Source organism: Equus asinus, chromosome 26 (assembly GCF_041296235.1).
Source record: "Equus asinus isolate D_3611 breed Donkey chromosome 26, EquAss-T2T_v2, whole genome shotgun sequence".
NCBI classification, from domain to species: domain Eukaryota; kingdom Metazoa; phylum Chordata; class Mammalia; order Perissodactyla; family Equidae; genus Equus; species Equus asinus.
In genome coordinates, this window is record NC_091815.1 from 35,679,596 (window position 1) to 35,693,230 (window position 13,635).

Consider the following 13,635-nt stretch of genomic DNA (forward strand, 5'->3'; position numbering starts at 1 on the left):
AGAGTTGTCAGGAGACTAATAAGAGGCCTCAAGAGGTGGGCTCTGCCGTGTGAATGCTGTCCTGTTCTCCTTATGGAGCTGAGCTGTGTTGGAGAAGTCTGAGGGGAGTGAGGGACCAATGGGGACAGCTGCTCACAGAGGCCATGGGGGCTGAGGATAGGAGGGACCACTGGGTTCACACACAAGGGCCTCTCTGGTCACCAGGGTGAGTCCAGAGTGAGGCAGGGACCCAGCCCTGCCCTGAGCTGGAAGAGGCCCTGCTCTCTACAGCCCAGGGGAGCTCCTTCCTACCTGTGCTGTCCCTTTGACAGACACCGATTGTTTGGTCCTCTGGAGCACCTAGGACGAGAAGAGTGATTCCTCTTTCTGTGGGAAGGGGGGGGGTGAGATGAGTGTAGGCTTCCCCCCTACCCTGAACCACAGAAATGCAAGGGGGACAGGGTTGGTATCTTTCTAGGTCCCCTACAGCCAGTCACCCAGGACAAAATCACCAGGCATCACCAGCCTGGACCTCCAGACCCCACCACACCCTCGGGAACCTGGGCATCCTGGCCCAACACTCACAGGTGACATTCAGCTGGATGGTTGTTTCCGCAGTCACACCAACTGCAGGGAACTTCACCTGACAGGTGAGGTTGGTGCCATGCTCCTGGGGCCGTGGGGTGAGGGTGAAAACTGAGGAGAAGTGGGTCCTGGGGCCCAGGGAGGTGAGGGCAGCTGATGTCCAGGAGAATATGGGGGGTGTGCCCCGCTCACAGGCCCAAGGTACAGAGCAGGTCAGGTTGCTGGGGTGGCCAGACTCCATGATCCCCAGGATGAGGATGTGGGGAGTATGGGTCAGGGCTGGTGAGGAGGTGGGGAGAAATGAGAATCAGGAGGGAGAGTCCTAGGTGTCTAGGACCTACAAGCCTTGGGCTTTGCTTCAGCTTCTCTCTCTGAGCCCCAACACTGTGTAGCTCCCCCATCTTGCCATGAGCAAGGTCCCATCCCAGCTCTGCCCCACTTTCCCCATGTCCTTCCCCTCTGGGGTGACCTGGAGCCCACTCCTTACCCATCACACGCACAGAGAGAGGGTTAGATTTATAATTCCATTTTGTTCTATTTGTCTCCACCCGAAAGAAGTATTTTCCATTGTCCCTCCTTTTGGCATCTGTGATGTCCAGGGAGCAGTTGTAGGTCTGGGGGTCTCCAAAGAGGTGGAATCGTCCCTGGATCTCTTCCTGTACTTCACGATCTGGGTCATTTGTGGCCACAGGAGCATCCTGGTATGGATTTGCCCCTTCCTGGAACCAGTAGCCATGAGCTGGGGTAGAATCATTCCAGTCATCCTGGGGGTAGAACACACTGCAGGGCACTCAGACACACAGACCCTCCTGCACCGTCACTGACTCCTGCACTTGCAGCCAGAATATTTCACTCTGAGCCAGGGAAGCTGTAGGGAAATGAGATTAGATAGAGTCCTATCCCACCCTCCCTCTCCCCATTGGCCCACTCACCTGCCCACAGCAGGGGCAGCAGCAGCAGCAGCATCTCTGAGATGGAGGGTTCTGGACGTGCGTCTTGCGTGTGAAAGGAGAAATGGAAGGCAAGTGGGAGGGGATGATTTTGGGGGGCCCAAGTTAAATGGGAGGAGGCCACAACCTTGGCCATTCACAGAAGAGGAAGTGCAGACCAGAACTTGTCCCTCTACACAGAGCGGGTGGACAGCCTGCAGCTCAGACACCCTGAGACCCACCCATGGGGGAGCAGAGAAGGGTAAGTTCACATGTCCTGCCCCCATCACGGGGTTTCCCTTTAGCACCAGAGCCTGGAACAGAACCTGCGAGGACATCTGAGGAGTGGGACATGGTAAATGTCTAAGGACCTCCCATCTGAGGTGCTTTTCTTAGCACCGGTGTCTACATCAAGGAGCAGATCCTTCCAGGTTCAGGATTCTTTAGGGTCTGTGTAAGCATCTAGAACAGAGGACAAGGGGATCTTAGGTGAGGAGAAGGCAGCATCCAATCATTAATTCATCCTTTAATTCATTCTCCAAACACTTAGTGAGCATCCATGTGTTCAGGAGGCTGGAGACAAGAAGGGAGACGACCCTCCTGGTCCATGCCCATGAGATGCTCCCCACTCAGTGGTGTCACTTCCTCCCCGAACACTCAGCCCTGTCACGCTTTACAGTTGCAGCCACTGATGAGTTTGCTGTGTGTCCTGGAAGAATACTGGGTATTTTCTAAAATAGGAGTAGGGATTTTTTTTAACTTATTGTGTACTAATTCATGAAATTTTAATGGCATCTCCAAACTAAAATCCATGTAGCCTCTTCAAGTAAAACAAAATGGAGAACACACGTTCTAGGAGCCAGTGCAGAGGAAACTTCTTTTCCCTGAATGCTGCCATTCAGTGTTGGGTGGGCTGGACCAAAGTTTTTTAGATTCTCATAATACAGATTAGCATTTCCTTTCATGTAAAACATCTTCTTGCAGTTACACGTGACTCACAAGACAAAATATTTCCAAAAACATGAGTGGAAGCTACAATTAAAATTTTGGATTCAGCTCACCTGGTTTTGCATCTCACTCCATGTCATGTGCATCTGGGAAATCCTCGACACCTGTGACATAACAGCAGTTGCCACCATCTGTTTGTAAAAAGCTTTTAAATACAGGAGTATCTAGATAACTGTCCCTTCAAACTTATTAACATGGAAAGATTTTACACCCTCTTTATATGTAAGGATTTGAGTCTCCAATAAGTAAAATAATATTTATGTTCTAGATTATTACAGAAGTAAGAATGTGGTATATAATAGAAACCCCAGTACAATTGGTTTCACAGTCTGGAAAGTTATACCATGTTCATGGACTAGAAGGGCCTCTGAGTTCTCATTGTTTTTCTTTAAATTTTCATAATTAATGTAAAATAGTATGCACCCACTTGCAATTTACATTTCTACAAATTTTGACCATCATATACAACCCAGTTATGTCCACCACAATCAAGATATAGAACATTTTCACTACCCCAAAAGGTTTTCCCACACTTATTTGCAGCTCATCACTCCCACCTCTGCCTCAGGGAACCACTGATATACTCTCTATCTTCGAGAATTAATTTTGTTTACTTGAGAATTTTCTAGAAATGTACTCAGTTGTGACTAGATTCTCTCGATGAGTAGTTTTTGTTTTTGTTTTTGTTTTGGTGAGGAAGATTGGCCCTGAGTTAACATTTGTGCCAATCTTCCTCTATTTTTTTAATTTGGAAGACTGCCACAGCGTGGCCTGATGATCAGTCTCTAGGCCCATGTCTGGAAACTGAACCCACGAACCTCAGGTCAAAGCACAATGGGTGAACTTAACCACTATGCAACCAGGCAAGCTGCAGCATACTGTCTTTGAAATGGATCGAGTTGCATGTTCCACTATGCAGTAGTTCATAATGTCTGATCCTGAGCAGGGTGAGGACCATCAGAGGGGCACAGGTAGGGGAATGCTGGGAGGGCGCGAAGTTCCTGTTTTCACCCCTATCAGGACCCAGACTTTCTGCTGATTCATGACTCTGGGGCTCAGGAAAGCTTGGGGTAGTAACTACAGGAAGTGTCTGGGCACAGTTGGGGTGGGACCCCTGGAGTTCTTGAGGCCACCTACCGAGAGACCAGAATGCTCCAGACAGAAATGTGAGAAAACTCAGAAAGAGGAATAACCTGTCCAAGACTGAAAGTGAAAATCAGCTCAGATGGAGAAAGGCAGAAGCTATTCTTGCAGGGGTGGGTGGGGTTCAGGCTAGGTGCGGGGACAACTACAAAATTTAAAGGAAAGGTTATTTCTCCCAAGGTCTTGCAGCAGTTGTAAAATGCCATAAAGACTCCCTCTTTGAGTGATTAATGCTTTCTTATTGATGATGTCCCGACTTTGGCTTTGTTATTCCATCTAATTCCTGGGGATATGCATGGCTCAACCACCCTAACCTCAGGACAGCACCCAATCCCTAATTATCACCTGTAGGGGATCAAGAACATAAGTCTGCAGATGGCAGCACACCCTGGAAGGTTCCGGATACCCCTGACCAGCATCGTTGACCTAGGATGTGACCAGACCCTTCCCCAGGCTCCTCCCACTCTGCCTTGGGGACTTGTAAATGGTTGACTCAACAGGGGTCTCCATCCACCAGGAGACACTCTGGCTCCTGGGGAGATCCAGGCAAGGGAGATGGTGCTGTCCGTGGTGCTGAAACAGGCTCACCATTGGAACTCGGCTACCTCCTCTTTCTGCAGAAGGGCCTGAACTGAGGCTTAAGGTCCCAGTTTGGGGCCAGGAGAGCAACGATATGAGGATGGATAGAGGCAGGTTAGTAGCCGACAATCAGGAGTGGGTGGTGCTGGTCTCCTCTCTCTGTTCCTTCTCCCACCTCTCCTGTTCAGTCTCAAGCATTGTCCCTACTGTGGACGATGTTTATCTGCCCCACCTGGGCTGAACCACAGGGCAAGACCAAGCTCTTGCTAAGGATTCCTTTTACTGGCCTCTGTACTTCTCTTTTAAACAGCTTGCTTCATGCCAGCCTCACAAAAACAAAAATAGAAAATCAACAACTCTGAAAGTGAGGAGGCTAGTCTTCACATTTGACAAAGGAGAAAACTGAGTGTCATGATCAGAAACATCAGATACTATGCCTGGATCCCTTTCTCCAATTCTGTCCACCTGTTCCAGTGTTTTTGGGCAGGAGAGAACAGTCTCAGCCCTATTGGGGAAGGTAAGGGCTTCCTGAACACTTATTTCTGCTCCAGTCAATCTCCCTTGCCAGTAGTGTGGAACTCGATTGATATTGTCAAAGGGGCTCTCCCTCCATCTAGGAGAGGAATGCACCTACCTGGTTAGCCTTCTGTTTCTTGATCAGGATGTGGGAAAGGGTGAGACTGAGTGTTCTCACTCTGTTAGGAGAGGACCAAGATGCCCTACCTCCGTATTGTTCCTCCAGCCCTGGGGTCCTAAACCAGCTCACTTTCTTACGACCTTCAAGAGTTATCCTTTGATTGCTTCTTACACCATTTATAGGGTTTATAGTTGTAAAGAGAGGAGAGAAGGAGGGAATAATGGGTCGATGACATCTTATCTGCATTATAAGTCTAGCCACTAACTTTTAATGTTTCAAGAGATGGGTTTACTCACATGACCCACTGACATTATCATAAGCAGAAGTCTAACTCAACTCTCCCTTCTGTGTGTAGAGTAGGGGGAGGCAGGGTTAGGTATCAGCATTTTTACACCAGATCCGAATCTTCTATTAGTTTATTTAAGGGTCACTTTATGATCTCATGGCATAAGGCTTTGTCCCTGTTATGGTTTGGTGCTGCTGATGAATTTTGGCCTATTTTTCTTTAAACTGATCTTTATTGAAATTAAAATATTGGGTTTTTAGGAGGAAGATTATGAGATCCTACTTCCCTCCACCATCTCAACCCAAACATCCATTACTGGGCTGATTCTGAAGGATAAACGGTGTTAGCCAGATGAAGACATGGTGATGGGCCTTCCTGGAGGAATGCCATGGATGCACAAAGACAATGAGGAATGCCTTAGAATGGAGGTGCTTAGAGAATGACTTGAGGGATTGATGGTTAGGGTATGGCGATGGGGAAGTAGATAGGGTGAGATGAAGAACAATCTACATTAGAGGTCAGGAAACCACATCCCATGGGCTGCCTGATTTTGTAAATAAAATTTTGTTGGAACACAGCCAAATTAATTCATTTGCAGATTTTCTGTGGCTGTTTTTTTAATTAAAAACACAAATTTGAATAGTTTCAACAGAGGCCATACAGCTTCAAAGTCTAAAATATTTGCTATTTGGCCCTTTACATGAAAAGGTTTCCTGACCCCTGACTTAGAATGTCAAGTTGAAAAGCTTGTAAATTATTCCTTTGGGCTGAAGAGAATGAGAAGTATTTTGACTATGATCAGCTCTGAGCGTTAGGGAATTTTCTAAATGTTAATGTCTGATTTGCCTAAACTGGGACTAGTCAGAGGCAGGCAGGATGGAAAGGGAACATCCAGTAGTGGAAAGAGATGATGCTGGAGGCCCAGTCAGGGCAGGATCCACGGGAGGGCTTTGAATAGAGAGTGAACTGACATGTTATGATGTGGCGTCTGAGACAGAACACACCCAGCCTTTGGGTGAAATGTCACTAAGCCTTTCTGTTCAAGGGAGAAGGAAACAGGATGCACCAAACTCTCACAATATACCCGGATTTTTCTGGGTGTTTTCCATTTGCACTTTATTTAATCCTCACTGCAACTCTGTGAGGCAGGACTTCTTAGCCGCATTTCACAAAGCAGGAAACCGAAACATGGAAGAGTAAGGTGGCTTGCCTGATGTCCTACTCTTAATAAATAAAAGAGCATGGGTTTGATTCCATGTCTCTCTGATTTTGAAGCCTAATATAGTTCTAGTGTAGCCGGAAATTCACATACAATAGCTTATAAAACCATTGCCTATTTGGATGTTAAGTCTCTAAGAATTTGCCTTTGGGTCCCCTTCCTGTAAAGAATATGGATGCTCCGGCTGAGACTGACGCTCTGGCTGGTTCTCCCCTGGGTCCTGTAGGTGCCCTCTTGAGGATTCATCCTGTTAAAGCTGAGGGAGGCATAATGAAGCTCCTGCTCCATCTCCAAGGTGGAGGCAATGCCTGCAGAGCTTGTGAGGTCAGCAGAGCTCTCTGACTCGGACTCGTGCTGGTGAACCTGTGTGGAGAGCAAAGAAGGGGGTCAGAGCAGAGCACTGGGTGGGGAGATAAGTCAGAGAGGGTCTATGAAGTGAATTTGATTCTGAAATGACATTTATTCTTTCTTCCATTTTTATCTAACATTTCCGAAGGTCCCACTTATTCAATTATCCAGTGAATATAGCACTTATTGGTTGCTTTCCAATTCCACTGAAAATTCACACAGACATCTGTGGAAAATACTATTACTTGGCAGAGAAAGAAGCTCAGTCTCAGAGAGGTTAGGTACTTCGCAACATCACACAGCTACTGATCATGCTCTCTCTGTGGTCTCCTATGTGCCAGACACTGGATACACAGGAAGATGTTTATGAAAATCTACTTCACCTCTTGTGTCTCTCTTTTACTCTCACACTCGAAAGTCTTCTGACACCAGATGTGTGGGGTTTTTTCCTCCTACAACAGACAATTCTCTGTGACATCAGCTGAGTGTCCTCCAGTTGAACGCAATTCTGACACTACCTTAATGGAGATAAGGTGAGATCCCAGAGTTTAAGGTCTCAATCCCACAAGCCTGCCTTCCCACCCACCACTTCAGATGCCAATCTCAAGTCCAGCTTGTCGCTTGTGCTTCTGGCCAACAGGCTATAAATTGAAGGTTTCCATGGCCCCCTCCCCAAGCTCAATTAATTTGCTAAGTGGCTCAAAGAATTCAGAAGAACAGTTTACTGTGTACTAGCTTATTACAGAAGAATATGATAAAGGATACAGATGAACACCCAGATAGAAGAGATGCACAGGGCAAGGTATATGGGAAGGGGTGAGGAGTTTCTATGCTTTCTCCAGGAGAGCCACTCTCCCAGCACCTCCATGTGTTCAGCAATTTGGAAGCTTCCTGAACCCCACACTTTTGGGATTTTTGTGGAGGCTTCCCCATATAGGAATGATCAATTATTAACTACATTTCCAGCCCCTCTCCAGTCTCTGGAGAAAGGCTTCAGGGATGGAAAATGCCCATCCAAGAGCCCACCAAGAGTCACCACATTAAAACCAAACACAGTGTTCTCCCCCAGGAACTTCTAGGAGTACAACCAATTTCTTCTGCAGACTCATTTCTCAGCTCTAGATTGACTGCAACACTTCTCAGAAGAGTCTTTCCACTTCCTTTCCTCCCATTCTCTCTTGAACTCTCTCCAATCAGGATATCCGCCTCTCCCAGGCTACCAGATCTGCTTTTGTCAAGATCAGCTGTGATACCACTTAGCAAAATGTAAACAGTCATTTCTCAGACCCTATTCTACTGGAATTATTAGCATTTGAAACAAATAAGCATTCTCTCCTCCTTGAAGCTCCATATCACCTTGGCCTCCAGAACCCAACCCTACACCCTCCTGGTCATTTATTTTTCTCTTTGATCTTCTTGTTCTTTCCAACTCATCTCCCTGACTTTAAATGCTGGAAGATCCAAGGCCTTCAGTGACTGGAGAAAGATAAAGAGCACATTTAAGATGGGCAGGAAGGAAGTTGTGGGTCATCCTGGCAAGACATGTGTTGGAGGAAGAGGCCTGATGGGGGCTTCTCATGTCTAAGTGCAGCCCATCCCCCCAGCCCTACCATGTGAGCTCTGAGAGTCCAGTGCTGACCTGACATGGCAGAGACCCCACCCCAGTCAATGCCTCATGGGAGGGGGCTCCTTCCTACCTGTGCCTCTCTACATGAGCACTTATTTCCTGTACATATTCACTACTTATTTGCTTGTTATTTTATCCCCCTCCCCAATTAATATGTTTTTTTAACAGAAGGGGCGTTTTACATTTGTAACATATGTATTTGAAAAAGTACACGTATTACTCAAGCCCTCAGGACAATTGACAAGTGGGAGATAGTAGCTGAAGGAGTAGATGAATGCATGCGTGATTGTTGACCGTGTGCTCAAAACCCTCACAGCAGTGACCACACTGGTCAGAGCTAAATAAATAAATGAAAGTCAGCACTCAAAGGATGAGCAGAAGTAGCACAGGCTGATATAGGCATGTGAGGAGGAGGGGACAGGGGAGCAATGATTCTGAGAGGCAAAAATTTACTCTGCTTGAGCTGAGCGAGCAGGCCAGTGTGGGAGGAGTGAAGCACTGAAGGTGACTCTGGTTTTCCTGCCCCAAATGCCAGACCAAGTTGTTCGGAAGCTCACCTCTTGGAGGTGTGGAGAAGCAGTGCGTTTCAGGATGGAGGGAACGCTAGTGTGCTGAGGAAGAGAGCTGGGAGGGCTGCAGCAGAATAAGGACTAAGAGGGGAGCTCAGCTCAAAGGCAATGATTGTATTAAGCTGTATTCAGAAGAAGCACAAAAAGGCTTTCCAGCATATGGGTGCAGGGAGAGGTGATGAAGGACTGGGGTGGGACAAAGCCAGGTCTCTGGTTGGGTGCCAGGGAAAAGAGTGTCATGGGTGAGATGGACAGCCCAGCAGGAGTCATGTGTGTCAGGCGTGTATTAAGCATGTGTTCCTGACGTTTTGACACTGGGTGCCTTTTGACCCTGCCAGGGCTAGTGAATTGCTAGAGGTAGTAAAGGACTTTCCTGCGAGCTTGCCTTTCACATTGCAAACCAACCAGTCCAAAGCTCACACTCCAACCACTTCCTTTCCCAAGTTCTTACACTCCAGACTATTCTCCCGCCATAATCTCCCCAGGACCAGGTACCAGACAACTGGTACCTGGAGACAACCCTCACACCCCAGAGCCTGCCAAAATTATTAAAACTAACCAGACATAAACCTGCTTATCCTGCCTCACTTGCCTTTCCCATGGAAGCCACAATCAAGGCTCCTGCTGACATTTTCCCCTTGCTCCCTCTGCCTCCTGACCACCGCTGGTGCTTCCTTGCATGGCCCTATGTGGTGTGGCATTTCACCCTCCTCTTGGGAACTGTGAGTAATGACTGTCTCTCAATCTGTTGGCCTCATGTACATGAATACAGGCATGCATTGCTTAGGACCAGGACAGGTTGTGAGAAATGCAGCTTTAGGTGATTTCATCATTGCGTGAACATAACAGAGTGCTTATACAAATCTAGATGGTATAGCCTACCACACACCTACGTTATGTGGTGCTAATCCTATGGGACCACCTTTGTATACGTGGTTCATTGTGGACCAAAACACTGTTATGTGGTGCACGACTGTAATAAGAAAACATACAATTTCAAACATGCAGGAAGGTGATGAACTTATTTCTGGACACACCTAATGGAGCATGACTGTCAGCCACCCCGTGGAGATGTGGCAGGCAGACTGCATGCCAAGATGCCCATGTCATCCACCAGGGAAGCTGATCCAACAGCAGGGTGGATGTCATCCATGCCCACTGCTGTCTTAACTGCTTTCCTACTGTGGGTCTTCACTCTGATGGGAGACACCAGAGTCTTTGACACAGGTCACTCTTTTGAGGCTGGAGTGAGGGACTAAAGCAGGTCAAGTGTGGGATGAGCCCAGAAGCCTTCATAAGAAGACCTTGTAACAAAGTCTCCTTGCTCCTGGACGTCTGGGATGAGGGCTGGGAATACACTCATGACTGGCTCAGGGTCTACCAGCTGGATTCTCACCATCACCATACATCCCACCCTTTCTATGGGCCCTCACAACCGCTCCAGGTCCCTCTTCACCTCTTGGCCCACAGGCAACCCAGCTCACTTGAAGAAGATGAGGCAGAGGCAGAGAGCGAGCAGTGCAGTGACACCAGCTCGCCCAATGATCCCCTGAATCACTCCTGCCCTCATCCCTGGTTCCTCTGCAGACAGAAGAGACATGGAGTGAACTCAAATCTTGATGAACTGTCTTGTGTCCTCTCCTCTTCAGCACCTAGAACGGGGAGCCCCTCCCCTCCTATCCAAGGTTCAGCTGCTCAGTTCACATCCATGATAGGACCACAGCTTTCTCCAGAAGGACGCAGTCCACATGACACCTCCTATCCACACCCCACCTTCTTGTCCAACAAGCTCCATCTCTTCTAGGACCCAGGTTTTCCTCCACTGAGGGTCTCTCTACAGCCCCCAGACTAGGCCGCAGCAGGAGTGTGAGGCACTGGGTCTCACAGTGATCCAGAGAGAGAAAGAACACAACCCAGAGAGCCCTGTAGGATGCTAAGAGCCTTGTCCCTACTTCCTTCCAGGGAGGATGTTTGAATCTCCTCTCCTGTCCTCCACAGTCCTTGTCACTCAGGGTCAAATGTGGCCTTTTGTGCCTCCAGAGGGGGCTGGAAGCTAGGAGTTCTCATTCCTTCAGGTCAGACCCAGACAGCCCTCCTGGCCCTCGCTGGCCATGCCTCCTAGGAACCCAACACCCAGGGTAAGAGATGTGTCTCTGGGCATCACCTGCCAACAATTTGATGGGCACTTCTGATAAAGCCCCAGAAAGACTTACTGTCCAGTGAGGGTCCCAGATGCCATGATCCATGGGCATAGAGCAATCAGGGGAGCTGGACTCCAGAGAGAGGTCAGGGTGAGGATGGGAGATCAACAGTCTAAAAAGAACCCAAGAGATTTTTTTTGGGCAATGGAACTATTATGTATGATACTATAATGATGGATACATGTCAATACACATTTGTGCAAACCCATAGAATGCACAACACCAAGGGTGAACCTTACTGTCAGCTGTAGACTTTGGGTGATAATGACGTGTCCATGCAGATTCATGGGTTGTAACAAATGTACCCTCTGGTGGGGCATGTTGATAGTGGGGAGGCTGTGCATGTGGGGCAACGTGCAGTGGGTATAGGGGAAATCTCTCTAATTTCGGCTTATTTTTGTTGTGAATCTAAAACCTAAAGTCTCTAAAAAATAAAGTCTACTAAAAAAATTCCCCCAAGGCCTTCAGTGACTGGAGAAAGATAAAGAGCACATTTAAGATGGGCAGGAAGGAAGTTGTGGGTCATCCTGGCAAGACATGTGTTGGAGGAAGAGGCCTGATGGGGGCTTCTCATGTCTAAGTGCAGCCCATCCCCCTAGCCCTACCATGTGAGCTCTGAGAGTCCAGTGCTGACCTGACATGGCAGAGACCCCACCCCAGTCAATGCTTCATGGGAGGGGGCTCCTTTCTATCTGTGCCACTCCATATGCAGGCACCAATTTCTGGGTTCTCTGGAGCACCTAGGACAAGAAGAGAGGATTTCCCCCTTCATTGGGGAGGGTGGGGTGAGAGAAGCTGACATCCTCCCAAATCGCAGGAGTCACAGAAATAGTGGAAGCATTGGACTTGTGTCCTTCTAGGTCCTGTACTCAGGCAAGCCCCCAGACAAAAGAACCAAGTGTCCCCAGCCTGGCCCTCCAGTCCCCCACACCTTTAGGGACCCGGGCATTCTGGCCTAGCACTTGAAGGTGAGATTCATCTGGAAGGTTCTTTCCAGGACCACATCTGCAGGGAACTTCACCTGACAGGTGAGGCTGGTGTCATGGTCCTGGGGCCATGGGGTGAGGGTGAGCACTGAGGAGAGGTGGGTCCTGGGACCCAAGGAGGTGAATGCAGCTGATGTCCAGGAGAAACTGGGGGGCATGTCCCACTTATAGGCCCAGGACATAGAGCAGGTCAGGTTCCTGGGGTGGCCAGACTCCAGGGTCCCTGGGCTGAGGATGTGAGGCCTGTTGGTCAGGGCTGGTGAGGAGATAAGGAGACATGAGGATCAGGAGGGAAGGTCTGAGGTGTAGCCCTAAGAGAAGCCTCAGGCTTTGGTCCAGCTCCTCCCTCTAAACTCTGCCCTACTTTAGCCCCAATCCCTTCTAAGAACAGGGTCTTATCTCAGTTGCACCGTGGGGCCCCCATGGCCTTCTCCTGTGGCCTCTTCTAGAGCCAGGGCCTTACTCGTCACGTGCACACAGAGCTGTTTAGTTCTGTAATCCCATTTTTGACTTCTTCTCTCCACCCCAAAACAGTATTTTCCATTGTCACTCCTCTTGCCATCCCTGATATCCAGGCAGCAGTTTTTGGTTCAGGGGTCCCCGAGCAGATGGCATTGGCACTGGGTCTCCTCCTGCACTTTATGAGCTGGGTTGTTTGCCACTGGAGCATCCTGGTTTGTATCAGCTCCTCCCCAGAACCAGTAGCCATGAGCTGGGGCAGAGTCAGTCCAGTAGTACTGGGTGTAGGAGAAGGTGCAGGGCACAGAGATGCACACGCCCTCCTCCACAGTCACAGATTCCTGCACTTCCAGTAGGTATCTGTCATACTGAGCCAGGGACCCTGACAGGAAAGGAAAGTCAGCCACAGCCTCTCCCCTCAGCCCACTCACCTGCCCACAGCAGGGGCAGAAGCAGCAGCAGCAGCATCTCTGAGATGGAGGTTTCTGGGCTTTTGACCTATGTCTGAAATGAGAAGGAGAATGCAAGTGGGAGCTGGCACTGATGGGAGACCTACAGGAAGCTGCAGAGAAACATGTGACCTGTGCCATTCACAGAAGAGGAACTGCAGGCCTGAGCTCATCCACCCTCTGCACAGAGTGGGCAGACGCTCCAGGATCCAAAGATGCTGAGCCCTCCCAGAAGGGAGCAGACAAAGAACAGATTCCATGTCCTCTCCCCATCTTTGGGCTTCCTTCCTGCACCAGAGCCTGGACCAGGACCTCTGAGGACATCTGAGGAGTGGGACACGGTGAGTGTCTAAGGGCCTCCCATCAGGGGTGCTTTTCTGAGCTCTGTTGTCTAAACCAAGGAGCTGGTCATCTCCTGCCTGGAAAGTCGTCTCCTGCTTGACCCTGGAAGGTCAAGCCTCATGTAGCGCTCAGGTGGTGGGTCCTGCCAGGTGTAAGATTCTTTAGGGTCTGTGTGAGTGTCTGGGGCAGAAGAAAAGAAAGGGATTCTAGGTGACATGAAGGCAACAGCCAAGCATTCCTTCCTTTCTTCCTTCCTTCCTTCCTTCCTTCCTTCCTTCCTTCCTTCATC

The 13,635-nt window shown here is 48.9% G+C and overlaps 2 pseudogenes; both read right to left on the bottom strand.

Moving 5' to 3' along the window:
* Positions 1–480: 480 nt before the first annotated feature.
* Positions 481–1,530, bottom strand: LOC106822306 (myeloid cell surface antigen CD33-like; annotated as a pseudogene).
* Positions 1,531–4,228: 2,698 nt separating this feature from the next.
* Positions 4,229–13,023, bottom strand: LOC106822305 (myeloid cell surface antigen CD33-like; annotated as a pseudogene).
* Between the last annotated feature and the right edge of the window lie 612 nt (positions 13,024–13,635).